The following is a 22,709-nucleotide window of genomic DNA, read 5'->3' on the forward strand; positions in this document are numbered from 1 at the left end:
AATACATAAATCTAAATATTACTTGTAGTATTCAAATTAAGTGCTATTGGTCACCTCAATAAGAGGTGAAATAATGATCCTAGAACGAACTAAAAAACATCTAAGACTTGGACTAAAAATGTATCCCCTTTGGAGAAGTATAAATTTAATAGAGCTGTTAATACAGATTATCAGTGTCCCCAAAAGGAATCTAAAATGATGGAACACAGTTTAAGTTAGTATTTTCATGGTTAGAAAAGCAGAAATATTGAGGACCTCAGTTTTCCTTGATAAAGACAAGCATATGTGGAGAACTAAGGTAGAAGCTTGAACAACTCAGGAAGAGATCAGCCCAAAGAAAAGGTCAATGGCCAATAAAGGTTCAAGGAAAGATAAATGTTACATAAAAGTTATATTAAATGAAACAGTAGGAAAAATTTTAACCTCACTCTTTTTTTCCCAAGAGTAACATTCTTTGCTAAGAGCAAAACCGTTGCTCAAGTAGTAATTTGGCAACTTTGGACAACCAAGACAAAAGATTGTCATTAACAGTAGTATATGGATCTGCCTATCAATGCATCTGCATGCTCATGCAATGATAAAGTGTATGGATTATTTGGTTACCAGGGTAAATCCACTTGAAAGAATGGGGTTATTTTTAGAAAGTTTGCAACTAAAAGTCATAACAGAAAACATTAGGATTGAGCATTTTGAAGGAAAATTATGACCATCAAATTATGAGCATCAAAAAAGTATGAATCTGAATTTGCTAAATTAAAAAATAATAAAAGGCAAAAGTGCCCGTAATATAATTTGGATGTGTGTCCCCTCCAAATCTCATGTTGAAATATAATTCCCAATATCAAAGGCGGGGTCTCGTAAGAGATATTTGGACCGTGGGTGAGATCCTTCATGAATGGCTTGATGTCATCTCCATGGTAAGTTCTCATTCTGGCAGTTAACAAGAGCTGGTTGTTTAAAGGTGTGGCACTTCCCCACTTTCTCTTGTTCTTTCTCGCTATGTGATATGCCTTCTCCCCCATACCAGCTGCCATGATTGTAAGCTTCTTGAGGCCCGCACCAGAAGCAAATGCTGGCACCACATTTCCAATATGGCCTGCAGAACCTTGAGCCAAAATAAACCTCTTTTCTTTATAAATTACCCAGTCTTAGGTACTCCTTCTTAATAATGCAAATGGACTGATACACCCTGACATGATATACATTTCTGAAGTTCCTTAAACTTGACATTATACATTAAAAATTAAATAGTTTTGGAGGCTGGGTGTGGTGGCTCACGCCTGTAATCCCAGCACTTTGGGAGGCCAAGGTGGGCAGATCACGAGGTCAGGATATCGAGACCATCCTGGCAAACACCGTGAAACCCTGTCTCTACTAAAAGTACAAAAAAATTATCCGGGTGTGGTGGCAGGCACCTGTAGTCCCAGCTGCTTGGGAGGCTGAGGCAGGAGAATGACATGAACCTGGGGGGCAGAACTTGCAGTGAGCCAAGATCATGCCACTGCACTCCAGCCTGGGCAACAGTGAGACTCCATCAAATAAATAAATAAATAAATAAATAAATAAATAAATAAATGGTTTTGGAATTTTCTATCAATGATTTTACCTTTTTTGTAATCCTAAGTTTGAAATCATACATTTTCCATAATAGATGCATTTTTTAAGAAGGTGACAAATTATAAGACATTCACTTGCCTAAATTCTTCTTTAGTTCCTATTAAGCAGACTTTCAAGGAGAAAAGAATCTAAACACATCTTTAGATTAGAATTTTATCTTAGCTGAGTTGAATGCCTGGAGTCACTGATAAAATCAAATAATGAAATAAATGCCAGGGTTATTTATTTTTCCCTCCCAAATACTTTGTAGAAAGTAAAGAGTGTCTTGTATCTATACTAAGACCGTTTATGGCTGTCTTGAGAATTTTTTTGCTCTTTATAGATCATTTAATATTCTACCTGCATTAAAAATTAATTCAGAATTAATGAGATTTTCAAGTAATTAATTACTTCCCAGAGCACAATGGCTAGTAATTTAATTTCTGGATACAAGCATTGGACTGATGTAAAATTTATATTTTAATAGAATGTAAATAGAATTCCACTATCTCAGAAGAAATTACTCTTTCTGTGTAATGGCCTAGCCACCTTTTTGAAAAAGATAGTAAGAAGCAGAAGACATTTCTCACCTTTGAAATTCAACATTTAACCTAGTTAAGTACCTAATCTATTGTATGGCATAAATGTGCCTTTGATTATGGTTAATGGGTCTTTTTTGAATTTTCTTTCTTATATTTTCAACACAGTCACAGCTCTGAATGTGCAATCACTAAACAAAGGATGGTTCTGCACTGAGTGCTTATGAAGAAATTTGAAGCATGAAAAATATGTAGAAAATAGACCTGGTGTAATTAGTATTAGTCATTAATACATACTTTACTGCTTTATAATTTACACAACTCAAGTCAATTATTATACACTTATTTTTCATGAACACACATGTTTCTCTAAGAATTACATACTTATTTTAGAAATTCAAGGATCAAAATTACAAATAATTAAATTTGAAAACTGTAGTTACCTTATAAAATAACTTTCCACGTAAAATAGAAGAATATTTTGTAACAGTGAATCGAGAAGACATGAGAGCAATTAAAAATAGAAATCACTGAAATAGAAAGCAAACATACAAAAGTGAACTTTAATAAAGCCAAAAGATGATTTTTCAAAAGTTAATGAACTTGATAAGTTCCAAAAAGACTAATGAAAAACAGCAAAAACTCAAAGTATCAATAATAAAAAGTAAAAATGGGGAATAATCACAGATTCATTAGACATTTACAAATAATAGGATATTATGCCATTAACGTTGACAATTTACATAATATAGAAAATTCTTAGAACCACAACTTGTCAAAATGTAGTACTGGCATAAGGATAAACAGATAGACCAGTAGAATAAAAGAGATAGCCCGCAAATAAATTCTGACTTAAAGGGACAAATGATTTTTTGCAAGGGTGTAAAGACCACTTAATGGGAAAGAAACTTATCTTTTCAACAAATGAAGTTAGGAAAACTGGATATCTGTGCAAAAGAATGAAATTATGCCCTTATACCATATACAAAAAGTAACTTAAAATGAATCAGAGATCTACACATAAGGGCTAAAACTACAAAACTCTTAGAAAAAAACATAAAGGAAAAGCTTCATAAGATTGGAATTGGCAATGATTTATTGGCTAAAACACTGAAGACACAGGCAACAACAGAAAAAGTAAAAAAAATTGAACTGCATCAAAATTAAAAACTTGTGCATCAAATGACATTATCAATGGAATAAGAAGGCAACTCATAAAATGAGAGAAAATATTTACAAATCACATATCTGATAGGAATTAATATTCAAAATATTAAAGAATTCCTATAGCTCAGCAACAACAACAAACCCTGACTTTAAAATGGGCAAAAGACTTGAATAGACATATCTCCAGAGAAGATATGCAAATGCCAATGAGAACCTAAAAGGATGCTCCACATCACTAGTCATTAAGGAAATGTAAAATAAGATACCACTTAAATGCACAATCAAAACCACAGTAAGATGCCACCTCACATCCATTATCATATCTATTTAAAAAGAAAGAAAAAGAAAAAGGGAGAGAGAAAAACTATCAAAGCAAGACCAACAGGAAGGACGGAAGGAAGTACGGATGGACGGATGGAAGGAAGGAAGGAAGGAAGGAAGGAAGGAAGGAAGGAAGGAAGGAAGGAAGGAAGGAAGAAGGAAGGGAAGGAAGGAAGGAAGGGGAGGGAGGGAGGAAGGAAGGGAAGGAAGGAAGGCAGGAAGTCAGGGAAGGAAGGAAGGAAGGAAGGAAGGAAGGAAGGAAGGAAGGCAGGCAGGAAGGCAGGAAGGCAGGAAGGCAGGAAGGCAGGAAGGCAGGAAGGCAGGAAGGCAGGAAGGCAGGAAGGCAGGAAGGAAGGAAGGCAGGAAGGAAGGAAGGAAGGAAGGAAGAAGGAAGGAGAGAAGGAAGGAAGGAAGGGGAGGGAGGAAGGAAGGGAAGGAAGGAAGGAAGGAAGCAAGGAAGGAAGGAAGGAAAGAAAGAAAAAAAAAGAAAAAGAAAGAAAGAAAGAGAAAGAAAGGAGAGGAGAGGAAAGGAAAAAGAAAAGAAAAGAAGGAAAGAAAGAAAATTAAGTGTTGTTGAGGATGTGGAGAAACTGTAACTCTTACACACTGTTGGTGGGAAGGTAAAGTGGTGCAGCCACCATGGGAAAAAGTATGGCAACTCCTAAAAGGAACTAAAATTAGAATAACCATGTGATTAAGTAATTCTACTTCTGAGTATATACCAAAAGAATTGAAAGCACGGACTTGAACAGATTTTTGTGCACCTATATTCAAAGCAACGTTATTTGTAATTGCCAAAAGTTGGAAGAATTCCAACCTATGTGTTCATTGACAGGTAAGAGGAGGAACAAAACATATATATATATATACACACACACACACACACCAAAATATTATTCAGCCTTAAAAAGGAAGATAATTCAGACATGTGACATGAATGAATCTGAAGTCATAATGCTAAGTGAATAAGCCAGTCCCCAAAGGACAAATAGTTTGATTCCACATAAGGTTTACATGAGGTACCCTTGCAGTAGTCAAATTGATAGACAGAAAGTAGAATGGTGGTTGTTAGAGTATGGGACAGCAGAAAAGGAGAGTTTGTTTAATAGATACAAAGTTTCAGTTTTGCAAATGAAAAACATTCCATGTATGTGTGATGTTGATAGTTGAATGACAATGTAAATGTACTTAATGCCACTGAACTGTACATTTACAAATGATTAAAATGGGGGAAAAACTATCCCCCCACAAAAAAGAAGTATTTAAATATTATACTCCTATATGTATTTTTAACTGGATTCATTATTTAAACTATTCTGTAAGAAAAACTCAATGCCTAGGAGATTTAACCAATAAATTACTCTAAATTATTAAGATCTATATAAAATGAATCTTATGCCAACTTTCAGAGAATAGTGAAAGGAAAATATTTCTCAACACCTATTTTATGAGAACAAAAATAAATTTGATTCTAACACTGGATGATAATATGAAAAGAAAAATATTAAATACCTATCCAACTTATGAACATAGATGAAAACCTCCTAAATAAAATGTTAGTAATTTGAAGGCAGTAATTTATAAAAAGGATAGTATATTGCAATCATTAGGCTTTATCTAAGAATACAAATGTAATTTTTTTTAAAAATCAGTGTAATTCATTATATTTACAGAAAAAAGAAAAATTATATGATTTTTCAGTCACCTCAATAAATGCAGAAAGGAATATGATAAAAATTCAATATCTATTTATAATAAAACACTTTGCAAACAATAAATAGAAAGAAACCTCCTTATCGGATAAAAAAGTATTTCAAAATAAATATTAAATGGTCAGTTATTGCATATTTTTGCTCTGACACTGAGAATAGATGAAGAATGCTCACTATCACCAACTCTAGTTGACATTGTATTAGAGATAGTGTAAAATAGAAACTCCAAAAGAAACTACAGGAAAACTCCCGAAATCAATAAGAGGATTTACGAAGATCAACATGCATTTATATGTGTAATTTCAGTATACATATTCAGGAAATATATATATAATGAAAATTATATGTATAATGAAATGATATATATAGAAATCAATAAGAGGATTTACAAAGACCAATATACACTTATATATATATATGCATGTTTGTAACACAAATATAACTGCCCCACACTCTAACAACCACCATTCTACTTTCTGTATCTCTCTCTCTACATGTATGTATCAGGAAAGAAAAAAACATAAATAGACAATGAAGTTTTAAAATAATACAATTTGTTTCCATTTCAGTTACAACAGAATAAGATCATTCTAGACGACTGTATCACGGAAAATAAGAATTCAAAAAGCAACTCCCTGAAAGAACTAGAGAGTGAAGAAAAGCAAACAGATTCTGGTGAAAATTTAGGCTTAAAGAGAGGAGGAGGAGAGCTGTACAATATACTTTCCCCATTTTCATAACTTTTATCCTTTTTTATTTTTTTAAGTGCACACTGGTGTCAAAAGCAATGCTAGAAAAAAATCCAGTCTCTTTAGATAGTGAAACCACAGTTTCAAAAGAGAATGGAAGAATTAAGAAAAGAAAAAATTAGAATGGGGTGCCACAAATTCTATTAGTTACAATTTTGCTGACTTCTGAGCCATGCATGTCCTGAATAAACTCAGAACAACTAAGACAAAGTGCCTAAAGTTAGACTGGAGATGCCATCCCCCCAAAAAAGTTAGTAATCCAACCTCAGCCAAGATAATTACTTTCTAAAACAAACAAAACATCACCCACTGTACAAAAATAAAAGAATACAGAATTTCTACAATTTAATATTTATATTGTCTAGAATTTAATCCAATATGATCTAATATATGAAGAATCAAGAAAATAAGCAACTTCTTAAGAGAAAGAAAATCAACTGAATCCAAACATAAGATGAAGTCAGTACTAAAACTAACAGGCAAGGATTTTTAAACGGCTATTGTGGATTATTTGAAGTCAGTACTAAAACTAACAGGCAAGGATTTTTAAATGGCTATTGTGATGATCCTCAGGAAATGCAATATGCTTTCACAGATGGAAAATGGGAAATTTCAGCAGACTAGAACCAATAAAAAAGAACAAATGTAAACTCTAGAACAGAAAAAGGTAGTTCTATAAAATGTTAGATCTGACATTAAAAATTTCTGTGGCTGTGGTTTGAACAGCCTATAGAGAGCACAATAAAAAAAGTAGGTAAACATGAAGATGGTTCAATAGAAATTATCCAACACTAAAATACAGATTAAAGAATGTTGAAAGAAGGAAACAGAGCCTTGGGGATCTGTTAGATATCAAATGGCCTAACATATAGGTAATGACAATTTCAGAAGAAGGGTGAGGAAGAATGAGACAGAAAAAATATTTTAAGAAATAATGACCAAATGACCATTGAATAACCATATTACCATATAAATTATGGACATGTAGTACATGTAACAACTATAATATACACAATCAGTTCATTTGTAAGATTCCTGTATGTTACATGGATTTGTACAAGTTTAACACTGACTGGGCTATAAAATGTTAACAATGTTTATTATAACCCTTGAGCAAACATTTTAAAAAAATAATTAACTAAAATGAAATACAATCTAAAATAACCGAAACAATTTTTAAAAATTTTAACACACTTAAATAATCCAAAAAAGTCAAGAATGTAGAACCAGCAGAAAAAAAAAAATCAGAAGAGGAAAGTAGAAAAAACAATAATTAAGACATAGACAAAATCCAGTTGTATACATAACTATGTTAAATACTATAGACTAATCAAACAAAATTAATAACTAAAAAAGAGTGAAATTGTTGGAATAAATTTTTTGAAAAGACAATTACATGCTGTAAAAAAAAGTATACTTTAAGGACACAGGTATGCTAAAAGTAAATGGATGAAAAAGAATATGACATGCAAACAATAAGCATAAAAAGGCTGAAGTGGCTATATTTATATCACAAAAAATATAAGGCAAATGTATAAGCAGAAAGAGGAATATTTCATTATAATAAAATGTCAACTTATGAGGAATAAAAATCAATAATGTGTATGCATCTAAAAACAGACCAAAAATTGACGTAATTATAGCGAGAGACGGATAACTCAACGGTCATAGTTGAGCATGCTGACACCTCTTTCTCAATAATGATTAGAACAACTAGATATACAAATTAGCAAATATGTAGAAAAATTGAACAGTATTATCAACTATCCTGATGATAATTACAAAAAATTATACCCAACGATAGTAGAGTTCACATTTCTTTCAAATGTACATGGTACATTACTAGTATAAAACATAAAACAGGAATTAAAAAATTAAAAAGATTTAACTACATTGGAATTAAATTAGAAATCAATAGCAGTAAGACAATTAGGAAACCACCAAATACTTGCAAATTAAACAACATATATTTAAACAATTCACAAATAAAAGAAGAAATCACAATGAAAATAAAAATTATTTTTAACTAAATATAATAAAATCTAACATACCAAAATTTTAAAAATGCAACTAAAGCAGTTCCTAGAGGGAAATTAACAGCACTAAATGCTAACACTAAAAAAAAAAGCTAAGAAATGAAACCAATAATCTGAGCACCAAGAAAGTTGTCGAGAAGGGCAAAATAAATCCATATTCACTAAAATAAAGGAAACAGTGACATGAATAAAAATCAATGAAATACAAATGAGCAACAGTGAAACATCAATAAAGCTAAAACTGGTTCATTGAAGATATTGATAAAACTGATATGTCTCTACCCAGAATAATCATGAATAAAAAAGAGAAGATACAAATTAATAATATTAGAAACAAAGGAGGGGACATAATTGCAGACTCTTCACACACAAAAAGTATAATAAGGAAATACTTTTACCAACTTAATGCAAATAAATTTTGCAACCTGGATAAAATATACATATTTCTTGAAAGACATAGATGAACCAAAACTAATTCAAGAAGAAAAAAAGAACGAATAATCTTTTATCAACCTTAAAAATCAATTTTATCACTTAAAATCTTCCAACAAAGAAAACTTCAGGTCCAGATGGCTTCACTTCAAATTCTATCAAAAATTTTAGGAAGAAATACCACGAATTTCATACAAAAACCTTTCAGTAAATAGAAGAGGAAGATTCCATTTTATTTTATGTGGTCAGCATTACCTTGCTATCAAAATCATACAAAGATTATAAAAGCAGAGAACTGCAGATAAGTATCTCTCATAAACATAGATCTAAAATCTTGAAAAGAATTTTAGCAAATCAAACCCAACAATATATATAAGGGATAATACATAATGACTAAGTGCAGTTTACCTGGAAATGGAGATTGTTAGCATCCACATATCAAATAACACATTTTATTATATTATTAGAATACAGAAAAAGAGCTATATGATAATTTTAATAGGAGCATTAATTGTTTTTATAAAGTTCAACAACCATTCACAATAACAACTTTCAGTAAGCAGAAATAGAAAGAAGCTTCTTCAACATTATAAGGTGACCTATAAAACCCTACAGCTAGAATCCTGCTCGATGTTGATAGCACTTTCTCCCTATGGTGGGACTAAGCCAATAATATCTGCTTTGTCACCTTCAATTCGACATTATTCTGAAGGTCCTAGTCAGTGCAATAGGACACAAATAGTTATAAAGATTAGAAAGAATGTAATTATTATTACTTGCAGAAGTCATGGGTGTGCATAGAAAAAATACTCTAAAGAATCTACAGCAGAAAGCTGCAAAAACTTTAAAACTGTAAAAACAGAAAAATAAAAACTAAACAATAATTTCATAGAATTTTGAAATGCTTAAATATGTTTTTGAGTAACACAATATTAACATTCTATTTCCATCTATCACATTAGCAAGAATTAACAACCATTTTTAAGTGATATTGCTGTAAGATAGAGATTGGATAAATGGGAATCTTTTGATGGAAATAAAGAAGAGAAAACTTTCCTGGAAATTTATTTTAAAGGTAAAAGTACACATACACAATATAAAAGTGTATAACATGATATCAATTATGGAAAGCAATAAAGAAGCCAAACCAGAGAAGGCAGGAGAGGAGGGAAGGAGGTCAGGTGGAGGAAGGGAGGGGAGCGGAGGGGAGGGAAAGGGAAAGGGGAAGGGGAAGGGGAAGGGGAAAAGAGAAGGAGAAGGGGAAGGGGAAGGAGAAGGGGAAAGGGAAGGGGAAGGGAGGGAGGCAGGAAATGTGTATTTAAAATACTAGAAAGAGGCTGGGCATGGTGGCTCACACCTGTAATCCCAGAACTTTGGGAGGCTGAGGTGGATGGATCACCTGAGGTCGGGAGTTCAAGACCATTCTGGCCAATGTAGTAAAACCCTGTATCTACTAAAAATGCAAAAATGAGCTGGTGTGGTGGCACGTGGCTGCAATCCCAGCTACTCGGGTGGCTGAGGCAGAAGAATTGCTTGAACCCAGGAGGCAGAGGTTGCAGTGAGCCGAGATCACGCCACTGCTCTCCAGCCTGGGTGACAGAGCGAGACTCCATCTTAAAGAAAAAAAAAATTAGAAGGAAATACGGTCCACACTGAATTATAAAAGCAGGTGTCTAGTGATGGGATTTTGTTTGTGTGTTTAATTTTATTCTTATACATCTCCTAATGATCTATAATAAGCATTCTGTAATAATTATTAAAAAACAAACACCATATAATCAAGCAGAAGCATAGGGAAAAAGAATAGTGAAGGTATACTTAGAGAGAGGACTTGTCAGATAATTTTTGTTGGTAGGGATCCTGCTTTGGCCATCCTTTCTCTAGGGTCCCAATATGTGGGTGTTGATGCTACCCATAACCTCTGGGACCAGAATTGTGGCCAATAATTTATAATATTCTTTATCAAATATATTGTAGTAGAAAGGTATGAAATAGAATGGGGATAATTTGAGTGAATTAAATTTACAATGCATTGATTGAACAAATATTTATTGATTACATATTATGTGTCAGGCATTGTTACATATTCTGGGCATATTGTTTGTGTGCGTGTGTATGTTTAAGTGTACATATATGTGTGTGGGTATAAAGATATACACATATATACATATATTCACCAAATGTCATGTAGAAATAAATCAACCTCATCAAAAAAAAAAAATTAAGGAGGGAGGACGGAAAGGGCATAAAAATTAATGGGAAAGAAGGGGCTACAATAGTAGCCCTTCATTACTGAATAATGGCATGTCTGAGTATGTGATAGTTTAGAATACCTTGCTGAAGTAAAGGCAGGAAGTAAATAAAAGCACCAAATAGAATCCAGGTTTGTTTGACAGCAGTGTCCATATTTTTTATAACTGTTCTAGGCTAACTAACTGTTAAGTTTATTCTCCAAAGTGCTGGGGTTAGAGGTGTGAGCCACCATACCCAGCCTCTAAAGGGAAAATTATATAAAAGTCTCTCTTTACATTGGCTTTATTATATTCTGTTGATGCTTACAACACATTGACATTTGAATAGAGAGTATGTCTTCCTTTTACAAAATAAAATAATATACAAATTTATTCACTTAATCTTAGCCAAATGGCTGAGATGACAAATTTCTTGAAATTTTTAATATCTTGCTTAATCCAAGTGACCTCTCAAGAAAATAGTACCATCTAGTGGCAGGATTTTTCTGCAAAAATATTTATACATCACTTTCTGAAAGTACCACTCAATAAAGAGATTCATAAAATGAAAACACTAATGCTCAGAGATATCATTTCAGTTACTGATGTAGGAAAAGTTGCCAAGTTGACCAAGTTTGATCAAAATGACCAAACACATTGTTTAGAAACATTAATTTATCTTGTATAGAGAATATTTGGAAATAAGATTATTTCATAAATTGTATTCTTTCATTGTTACAGACGTCATGATAGCATCCATACAGTAAAATTTAAAAACTATAGTGAATATTCCTTCATCGTGTAGAGTTTACTTCAAATGAAATTACTCAGTAATACTTATTTTTGAGAAATCTATATTTGAAAAATGATTAAAATAAAATTAAATAATACAGAGAAATATTAAAATTAAGCATTTTGCCATAAGGTCTTCAGAAACAATATATTACTATATATCCTGGCATTATATTTCTATCCCATCATCCAGATTTGTTTTTTTAATCTGGATAACAAAGGCCACTTGACAAAATTCTATTAGTATGATGTTACTTTTCCTGAAGTTGAGATCGTCCCAATCTTCCCAAAACTTTCAGGTATTCGCCATCAAAAAAACAATGTTAAGCATTTATTGGAGCCAAGGTGGCCAACTATCTAGGAAGAACTTCTCCCACCAAGAGAGGGCAGATCATAAGTAGTCTGGGATAGTCCAAACAGATTTTTGAAAACAAGGCACCAAGAGTGGACAAAGGGAAGATTCAAACTTGGCCTGAAAAGGGAGAAAGCTGGGACCCCATGCACATGGTTGCCTAGCACCAGCACTCATTCCTGGCCCCAAGGGGATCTTGGGAGAGGGATGAGTGAAATAGGCATAGAGTGGCCCACTCTCACAACAGACCTCCAGGATCCTAGTTGCAGGAGACCTCATGACCATCATGGACATTTGACTTGGCAGGGGGAATGTCCCAGAGAGTTGGCAATGACAGAATTTAAGCCTTCATGGATCCAAAAGATTTTGGTATGGGAATGGCTGCAGTAGGGCAGAGTAAAGGGTGCCCATGCCCCAAAGTTCTCTGTACTCCTCTAGGTGGCTTTAGCCTTTGTTATCTGCCAGACCAGGACAGAGTAGGGCTATCTTGCCCATGAGTCAGGGACAGTATGATCTGGGTGTCCCCCGTGCCTGCTGGCCTATCCCAGGATCCCAGCCTGGCTGCCAGCTCTTACAGTGCAGCCTCAGCTGCCTAGCTGCGGGGTTTGCCAGCAACTAATGCCACAGGTCTTTTGCCAGCAAAACCTACCTAACAGTTGGAGAGCTTCTGCATGTAGGCCCCTTTGGGCATGCACCCGCCCACAGCCTTCCCCTTCCAGTCTGCACTCACCCATAGCCTCCTTCCACTGCTTTGATGGCTCATGTGCACATGCAGGACTCACAACTGCCCACCACCACTGGTGCAAGCACATATGTGGGAACCGCTGCAGCCCACCACCTCCCTGGTGAAACAATTTTGCTAGCACTTCTTATTGGAATTTTGTTGCCTGCTAACCAGGAACACCTCTGCCCTTCTAGTACAGCAGGTGCTTAATTTCAAGGGGCCAGGAAAAAAAAAGCCATGGGCCTGGTCCCAGCCCCCCATCCCCCAGGGTTAAAGCACAAATCCCAGGAGTGCTGAGCTGAACCTAAGCCCCCTGAAATAATCCAGAAATGAATCCAATCAATAAAACCCAACTCATAACGTGAACAAACCCCTCAAGGTCATCAAAGAATGTGAAAGCAAAAAGCGCCATCCAAAGGACAGAGACTTTAAAGATTTAAAGAACATCAGGCCACACACATGAGAAAGAACCAGCACAAGCACTCTAGCAACTCTAAAAGCCAGGAAGTCTTCTTAACTCCAAATGACTGCATTAGCTCCCCACCAACAGTTCTTAATTGGTCTAAAATGGTTGAAATAACAAATATACAACTAAGAATCCAGATAGCAACAAAGATAATCAAGATTCAGCAGAAAGTTGAAATCCAATACAAGGAATCTAAAGAATCCAACAAAATGATACAAGAGTTGAAAGATGAAATAGCCATTTTGAGAACCAAACTGACCTTCTAGAGCTGAAAAACTCACTACAAGAATTTCATAATATAACCAGAAGTATTAACACCAGAATAGACCAAGCTGAGAGATTCTCAGTGCTTGAAGACCAGTTCTTTGAATCAACTCAGTCAGAAAAGAATAAAGAAGGCTGGGCATGGTGACTCATGCCTGTAATCCCAGCAGTTTGGGAGGCTGACGTGGCCAGATCACCAGAGGTCAGAAGTTCGAGACCAGCCTGGCAAACATAGTGAAACCCTGTCTCTACGGAAAATACAAAAAAAAAAAAAAAAAAATTGCCCAGGCATGATGGTGCATGCCTGTAGTCCTAGCTACTTGGGAGCTGAGGGAGAAGAATTGCTTGAACCCAGGAGGTAGAGGTTACAGTGAGTCAAGATCATCCCACTGCACTCCAGCCTGGGTGACAGAGTGAGACTCCATCTCAAAAATAAAAATAAAAAGAGAATTTTAAAAAGTGAACAAAACCACTGAAAAACATGAAATTATGTAAAGAGACCAAACCTACAACTCACTGGTATCCCAGAGAGGAAAAGAGAGCAAGCAACTAGAAAACATATTTGTAGATATTTTCCGTGAAAAATTTCCTCAAGCTCACGAGAGGTGAACATGCAAATTCAGGAACTTCAGTGATCCCTAGTGAGATACCATATGAGATGAACATACCCAAAACACATAGCATCAGATTCTCCAAGATCAACATGAAAGAAAAAATGTTAAAGGCAGGTGGAGAGAAGGGGCAGATCACATAAAAAGGAACTCCATCAGGCTAACAACAGAACTTTCAGCAGAAACTCTACATGCCAGAAGAGGATTGGGGGCCTATATTCAGCATCCTTAAAGAAAAGAAATTCCAACTAAGAATTTCATATCCAGTCAAACTAAGCTTCATAAGTGGAGGAGAAATGAAATGCTTCTCATACAAGCAAATACTAAGGGATTGTTACTACCAGACCTTCCTTACAAAAGGTCTATAAGGGAGTACTAAACATGGAAACAAAAGTCTGTTACCTGCCATGAAAAAACCTGTTTAAGTACATAGCCTACTGACACTATAAAACAACTAGATAATCAAGTCTACCTAGAAACCAACTAACAATATGATGACAGTATGAAATCTGCACATATCCATATTAACCTTGAATGTAAAGGGGCTAAATGCACCCACTTAAAAGGCACAGAGTGAAAATCTGAATAAAGAAACAGGAGTGATGTATGCTGTCTTCAAGAGACCCATTTCACATGTAAAGGCACCCATAGGCTCAAAGTAAAGGCATGCAGAATGATCTAAAAAGCAAATGGAAAACAAAAGAGAGCAGAGGTCTCTATCCTAATTTCAAACCAAACAGACTTTAAATCAATAATAGTAAATAAGGACAAAGAAGGGCATTACATAATGATAAAGTGTTCAATTCAACAAGACTTAACTACCCTAAATATAAATTCACCCAACACAGGAGCACTAGATTCATAAAGTAAGTTATTTGAAACCTACAAAGAGACTTAAATGACACATAATAATAGTGGGAGACTTCAACAGCCCACAGACAGTGTTAGATCACTGAGGCACAAACTAACAAAGATTTGGACTCAAATTTGACACCTAACAAAATGTGTAACAGACATCTACAGAATACTCTACCCAAAAACAACAGGATATGCAATTTTTTTATCTGCACATAGCACATAATCTGTGATCAACCCCAGGCTTGGCCATAAAGCAATTTTCAACAAATTTTTAAAAATTATACCAACCAGACCACAGCACAATAAAAGTAGAAACAAATACGAAGATCTCTTAATACCACACAATTACATGGAAATTAAACAACCTGCTCCTGAAGAAATTAAGAAAGAAATCAATAAATTATTTGAAACAAATAAAAACAAAAATACAATATAACAAAATTTCTGGAACACTGTTAAAGCAATGTTAAGAAGAAAACCATAGTACTAAAAACGTCACAAAGATCTCAAATTAACAATCAAACATCCCATCCAAAGGAACTAGAAAATGAAGAGCAAAACAACTTTAAGGCTAGTGAGAGAAAAGAAATAACAAAAATCAGAACTGAGCTGAATGAATTTGATAAGTGAAAATCCACACAAAACATCAATGAAACCAGAAGTTTGTTTCTAGAAGCAATTAATAAGATTGATAGAGCACTAACTAGACTAATGAAGAAAAAAAGACAGAAGATCCAAATAAACACAATCAGAAATGACAAAGGTGACTTTACATCTAACTTCAAACAAATACAAAAAATCCTGATATACTATTATGAACATCTCTATGCATACAAACTGGAAAATCTAGAAGAAATGTATAAATTCCTGGAAACCTACAACCTCTCAAGATTAAACCAGAAAGAAATCGAACACCTTAACAGACCAATAACAAGTTCCAAAATTGAATCAGTAATAAAAATACTTACCAATCAGAATAAACCCTGGACCAGAGTGATTTACAGACAAACTCTACTAGATGTGTAAAGAAGAGCTGGTACCAATGCTACTGACACTATTCCAGAAAAAATGCAGAGGAGGAACTCCTCTCCAACTCATTCTAAGAGGTCAGCATCATCCTGATACCAAAATCTCCAAAATCTGGCAGAGACACAACAACAACAAAAAATTCAGACCAATATCATTGATGAACATAGACATAAAAATTCTCAACAAAATTCTAGCAAATTGAATCCGGCATCACATCAAAAAGCTAATCCACCATGATCATGTAGGCTTTATTCCTGGGATGCAAGATTGGCTTTACGTACACAAATCAATAAAAGTGATCCATCACATAAACATAACTAAACACAAAAACTACATGATCATCTCAAAGAGGCAGAAAGGGCTTTCAATAAAATTCAACATCCCTTCATGTTAAAAACCCTCAAAGAACTAGGCATTGAAGGAACATACCTCAAAATATTAAGAGCCATCTATTACAAAACCACTGTCAACAACATACTGAGTGGGCAAAAACATTCCCCTTGAAAACTGGAACAAGACAAGGATGTCCACTCTCACCACTCCTATTAAACATATTACTGGAAATCCTAGCCAGAGCAATTAAGAAAGACAAAGAAATAAATGGCGCCCAAATAGGAAGAGAGGAAGTCAAACTACCTCTCTTTGCAGATGATATACCCAGGAAACCTCACAGTCTCTGTTCAAAGGCTCCTAGAACTGATACTTTCAGTAAATTTTCAAGATACAAATTCAATGTACACAAATCAGTAGCATTTCTATGCTCCAATAACATCCAAGCTGAGAGCCAAATTGAGAATGCAATCCCACTCACAATAACCAAAAACTATAAAATACCTAGGAGTACAGCTAATCAGAGAGGTGAAAGGTCTCTACAATAAGAATAACAAAACACTTCTGAAAGAAATTAATGGAGACGCAATAAATGGCAAAAATACTACATAGTCATGGATTGAAAGAATCAATATGGTAAAAATGGCCATACTGCCCAAAGCGATTTACAGATTCAATGCTATTTCTACCAAAATACCAATGACATTCTTTACAGAACTAAAAAAGTTATTCTAAAATTCATATGGAACCAAAAAAGAGGAGGAATAGTCAAAGCAATCCTAAGCAAAAATAGCAAAGTCAGAGGCATCCTACTATGCAACTTCGAACTACACTATAAGGCTACAGTAACCATAACATCATGGTAGTGGTACAAAAACAGACAGTGAAACAAAATAGAAAGGCCACAAATAATTCCGCTCACCCACAACTGTCTGATCTTCAACAAAGTGGATGAAAACAAGCAATAAGGAAAGAATTCCCTAGTCAACAAAGGGTGCTGAGATGACTGGCTAGCCATATGAAGAAGATTGAAACTAGACCCCTTCCTTACACCATACACATAAATCAACTGCAGATGGATTATAGACTTAAATATAAAATCTAAAAGTATAAGAACTCTGGAAGATACCTTAGGAAATACCATTCTGGACACAGGCTCTGGCAAAGATTTCATGACAATAGTGTCAAAAGCAATTGCAAAAAAAAACAAAATTCACACATGGGACTGAATCAAACTAAAGAGTTTATGCACAGCAAAAGAAACCATCAACAGGGAAAACAGATACCCTACAGAATGAGAAAAAAATATTTGCAAACTATGCATCTGGAAATGTCTAATATCCATAACCTATAAGAAATTTAAATAAATTAACAAGCAAAAAACAACTCTATTAAAAAGTGGGCAAAGGACATGAACAGACAGTCTTAAAAGACATACACACAGCCAACAAGCATATGAAAAAAATGTTCAACATCACTAGAGAAATGCAAATCAGAACCACAATGAGATATTATCTCATTCCAGTCAGAATGTCTGCTTATTTTGTCAAAAAATAACAAGATGCTGGTGAGGTTATGGAGAAAGGTTATGTTTATACACCGTTGGTGGGAATGTAAATTAGTTCAGCCACTGTGGAAAGCAGTTTTGAGATTTCTCGGAGAACTTAAAACAGGTCTACCAATCATCCCAGCAATCCCATTACTGGGTATATACCCAAAGGAATATAAATCCTTCTACCATAAAGGTACATGCCCATATATGTTCATTGCAGCACTATTCACAATAGCAAAGACATAAAGTCAACCTAAATACCCACAAGTGGTGGACTGGATAAAGAAAATGTGACACATATATACCAGGGAATACTAAGCAGCCATAAAAAGGAATAAAACCATATCTTTAGCAGCAATGTGGATGTGCGTTAACTTGATCTGGCCAATGCTTGACCAGAGATTTGGTTAAGCATTATTTTGGATATATCTGTGAGGGTGTTTCTAGATGAGATTAATGCTTGAATTAGTAGACTGAGCAAAGCAGATTGTTCTCCCCAGTATGAGTGGGCCTTATCCACTTCATTGAAGGTCTGAATAGAACAAAAATGCTGGAGTGAGAATTCATTTTCTGTGCTTGACTGTCTTCAAGCTGGGACATCAGTCTTCTTTTCCTTAGGACTTACACTCAGACTGGAAATTACACCATCAGCTCTCCTGTGTCACTAGCCTTCAGACCTGAGCTAGAATTTATACCATCAGTTTTTCCTGGTCTCCAGCTTGCCAACTACAAATACTGGGACTTCTTATCTTCTATCTGAGAAGCAATCAGAAGGAATGGTCTGACATCTCATTGTCTGTATACAATGATCTAGTGAGTTTCGATCCCTTGCCTGAGAGAAAGTTTCCTGAAGGTGGAACTCAGATGAGACAAAAGTAAATTTCAAGTTTTAAGCCTGGAAGTTTCAATTTCCATGTTTATTCAAAAACCCATAAGTATCATCACTATGGGATAATTGGCTTTCAGGATGCCTTGATGTCTGTGGGAGTGTGTGTGAGCCCTGGCATCAACCATAAATCCAATGTTTCCTTTTTTGTTTCTAAAACACAAATAAATTAAATATTTGTGTATTTTTAAAAGATATCTACACAAAACACTGTAATTCTTTTTTATTTCAACTTTTATTTTAGATTCAGGGGGTACATGTGATGGTTTATTACCTGGGTATATTGTGTGATGCTGAGGTTTAAGGTATGATTGATCCTGTCAATCAAGCGCTGAGCATAGTACCTAGTAGTCAATTTTTCAATTCTTGCCCCTCCCCCTCCCTGCTAGAGTCCCCAGTTTCTATTGTTGTCATCTTTATGTCCATGAGTTTACCTGCTACTTATAGGTGAGAACTTGGGTTACTTGGTTTTCTGTTCCTATGTTCATTTTCTTAGGATAACAGCCTCCAACTGCATCCATGTTGGTGCACAAGACATTACACTTTTTTACGGCTGTATAGTATTCCATAGTGTATATGTACCACACTTTTGTATCCAATCCAACATTGATGGGCACCTAGGTTGATTTCATATGACATTGTAACTCTTTTATTTAAACAACAACAACAACAACAACATGTTTTCCAGCCATGTATGAAATGTGTGAAAATATGTTAATTCCTTGGTGATTAACAGCTAACATTTCATTTCAAAAATGCTTCTCTCTCTTTAGCTGTAGTCATGTCAGAGTACATTTAAAACTCTAGCAGGATACTAGGAATGTGCTTCGTGTCACAGATTGAGTGGGGAGATGGATGGAAGGGATGGAAGAAGAGACAAAGGAGGAGAAAGAACTTGAAGCAGCCTATAGAACCCTTTTGGTGCAGCCCTAGCCAGGAAAGTACAGATGGGAGAGATTCAGTCCCTGGCCCCTGCAATCAGAGCTTGGTTTTTACCTTTAAAATTCATTTATTTGAATTAAATTGGTAAATAATCAAGTTAAAAAAATTCAAATGGAACACTTCTATTCATATACTATGTGGACAGAAAGCAAAGAACAAGTGTCAATCAACACAGAAGCGCATACAGACCAAGTAATAGAAATCTCATGTCTGATCACACCCTAAAGCAACCCCTAGCAACAGCTTTTTGGGTTACTTCTAGAAATTTAATATAATTAACTCCTGCTATTGGCATCTTGGCCAAGAATTTTCTTGCCAAGGGGACTGTCCATCATGATACCTAATCTACCCTTATGCAGTGACAGTAGTGCCTCCCCTACAGCTTGTTATAGCCTGGAATGCAGCCCACTTCTTACATTTAAAAACTCACAAAACTTGCTCAATTTGATGGGTAAGATTTTAAATTGCATTTTTTAGTTTGCATTTTTAATTTAGAAATGAATATTTTTATTTTAAAATATTATATTTCTTTGTGAATAGATGAACATATCCTGTGCTCGTTTTTCTTTTCAGATGTTTCTGTATTTTTCTGTTGATTTGCACCCACCCTTTATCAATGAAAGACATTAAACCTTTGTCCATCATTTATAGCAAAATGTGAACTTTTGTGATTCAACAAGTGTTGGAAATATAAGCTCATTTTAATATACACTTAAGAGAACATACCTTGAATTTTAACATTAAATAAAGCGAATTTTTGGATAGGTTAAATTGTGTTTCTTCATTTCATTCATTAGTATGTGTTTGTTCATCATTATTTACTGCGATTACCAAGATTCTCTGAGGCCTAAGTTCAAAACAGTAGTTTGTATATTCTTGGAATTTCTCAGGTAAATGATAACAGCATAGCATAAGGAATAGCCCATCAGATCTTTTCAGCTATTGCATAATAGTTTACTTCCCTTGTTAATTAATGACTAGAGTACTTTGCATGGATCTTATTTTTAGACTATGCTATTTCTTTTGCCTCTCAGAAAAATTAGGGTTTGAATTAAAATATCTAATGACATCTCTATCGACAGAACCTAAATCATATTTTGCGGAGAAGGATGAAAAGGAGATAGTTATGGTGAAGTCAATCTCTAACTTTGTCTTCACGGATGAGTTTGGGGATCAGTTATAAAGACATACCTATCTTTGGTCTGGTGTACTTTTAGATTAATCCAGATATTTATTAATCCAGTTATTCATTCTTAGATGTTATTATTTTAGAACTTCTTTTGAAAACCTTTCATTTTTTAATTTAGATACCTTATTTGAAATAGTATGCAACATAAAATAAAAATGTTTGCTTTAATATTGTCCAAATAAGTAGCCCAAAAGTTGATGTGGCTGTAGATTACCAGGGGTAGTTTCATCCTCATTTTGTGATAACCCAACGTACCCTCTCTCCCAACACACAGGAAGCTTGAATAGGAGGAAAGTCACAAAATTAAACAATCTCATGGGGTTTTGCAACTCCAAACAGCTTTGAAATCCTAGTCTGTAGACTTCAGCACTAGCAGATCTCTTTCAGACCAGCAGTAAGATCTACTGGGGACAACTTCTTCACATGGATTTAACCTCTTCTTTCTTTAGCAAATGGAAAAGCAGCTCCCAGAGGAGCTACAAGCCCAAATCTTATTTTGGAAGATGGAAATAAATGGATAAGGAATCATTCATGTAGAGGTTCATTTCTTTGACTTGTCAAACGATACCAAGCTGTTTAGCATTGTTGGTTCAAGTATGGTGGTGGCTCTGCTTTTTCCAGCATCATAGGGCATTGCTTGAGCTATGTCTAGTTGTAGCTAATGTACACTTACTGTATTTTTCAGTTCTAGAACTCCGTTTTTATAGTTTTTAGTTCTGTGCTGAAATTCTAACTCTTTGAGTTTTAATTTCTTCAATGTATTAATCACAGTTGTTTTAAAGTTTACTTCTGGTGATTTCATTATCCTAATTCTGTGATCCTGTCTTTTGGTCATGACTTGCTTTCTTGTCTGTTTGGGCATTTTTTCATTGTCTGTTAGACATTTTTTTTAATCAAAAGCTATAGAGAAAATCTGAGGCTATGAATGATGCCCTCCTTCAAAGGGGAATATTTTGCTTTTCTCAGCAGCTGGTCTGTGAATGGTGGCGATGTCAGACTCCTGAATCCTGAGGTCATGGGATCTGAGTCTGGGCTTTGGTCTCGGTGAAAGTCAAGTTTCTTTCCAGTTTCTAGGTTTCTCTTCTCAAGGTGTGGCTGTTGGGGCACCCAGCCCCAGAGTTAGATATTTGCCTGGAGCCCTTCATCTTGGCGGCGGGTAGGGGGACCTCAGCTCTAGGTTGGGTTTCCAAGCTCCATGAGTTTCAGTTCATCAGCCCCTCTGTTGCCAGACTGGGATAGGGGTGCTCCAGGGCTGGAAAAGTGGTCGACTCATTTCCCTGAGTTTCCATTCCCTCCTGGGTGTGGATCCTGGCCCTTTACTTCTCCCTGCCTAAGGAAGTGCTCTGATTTTATCACACAGATTTAAATGCATACACATTTCTTAATTTATTAATATTTTGTAATTGTTTTCAGCAGCAGGCTTGACCTGAAGCTCCCTACTCTACCTTTCTCAGATATAGCACTGTGAGCTTTATCTTTTCCACTTTGTTCTTTTATCTACTTAGAATATATTTATCAATGAACCTTAGCTCTACCTCAAATCTCCTGGCATAAATTCATTTGTTTATATTCCAGCCATATCCTATTGCTTTGTAGTAGCACTGTGAAGTCTTCCCTAAAGTGGGGGCTGTGTTGGCTTTCGCAGCTGAAAAGGGCAGAGGCTGAGGGGGTCACCTAACATCTCTCTACTCCCACAACTTAGTGACTTGAAACAACATTTATCACCTCAGTTTCTGTCAGATAAGAGCCTAGGTCCCAAGCCCAGAGTCTGAGGGGCTACAGAAATGACGTCGGACAGTGAGTGGTTGCCCTGAGTGCTATTAGGCAGGACCCAGTTCGAGCTCACTTGCCTGGTTCCTGGTGGGATCTAGTCCCCCAAGGGCTATTGGCCGCAGGTGGCTCTCAGTTTCTTGTCACATAGACCACTGTAT

The sequence above is a fragment of the Macaca thibetana genome, chromosome 5 (genome assembly GCF_024542745.1).
Source record: "Macaca thibetana thibetana isolate TM-01 chromosome 5, ASM2454274v1, whole genome shotgun sequence".
In the NCBI taxonomy this organism is placed as follows: Eukaryota; Metazoa; Chordata; class Mammalia; order Primates; family Cercopithecidae; genus Macaca; species Macaca thibetana.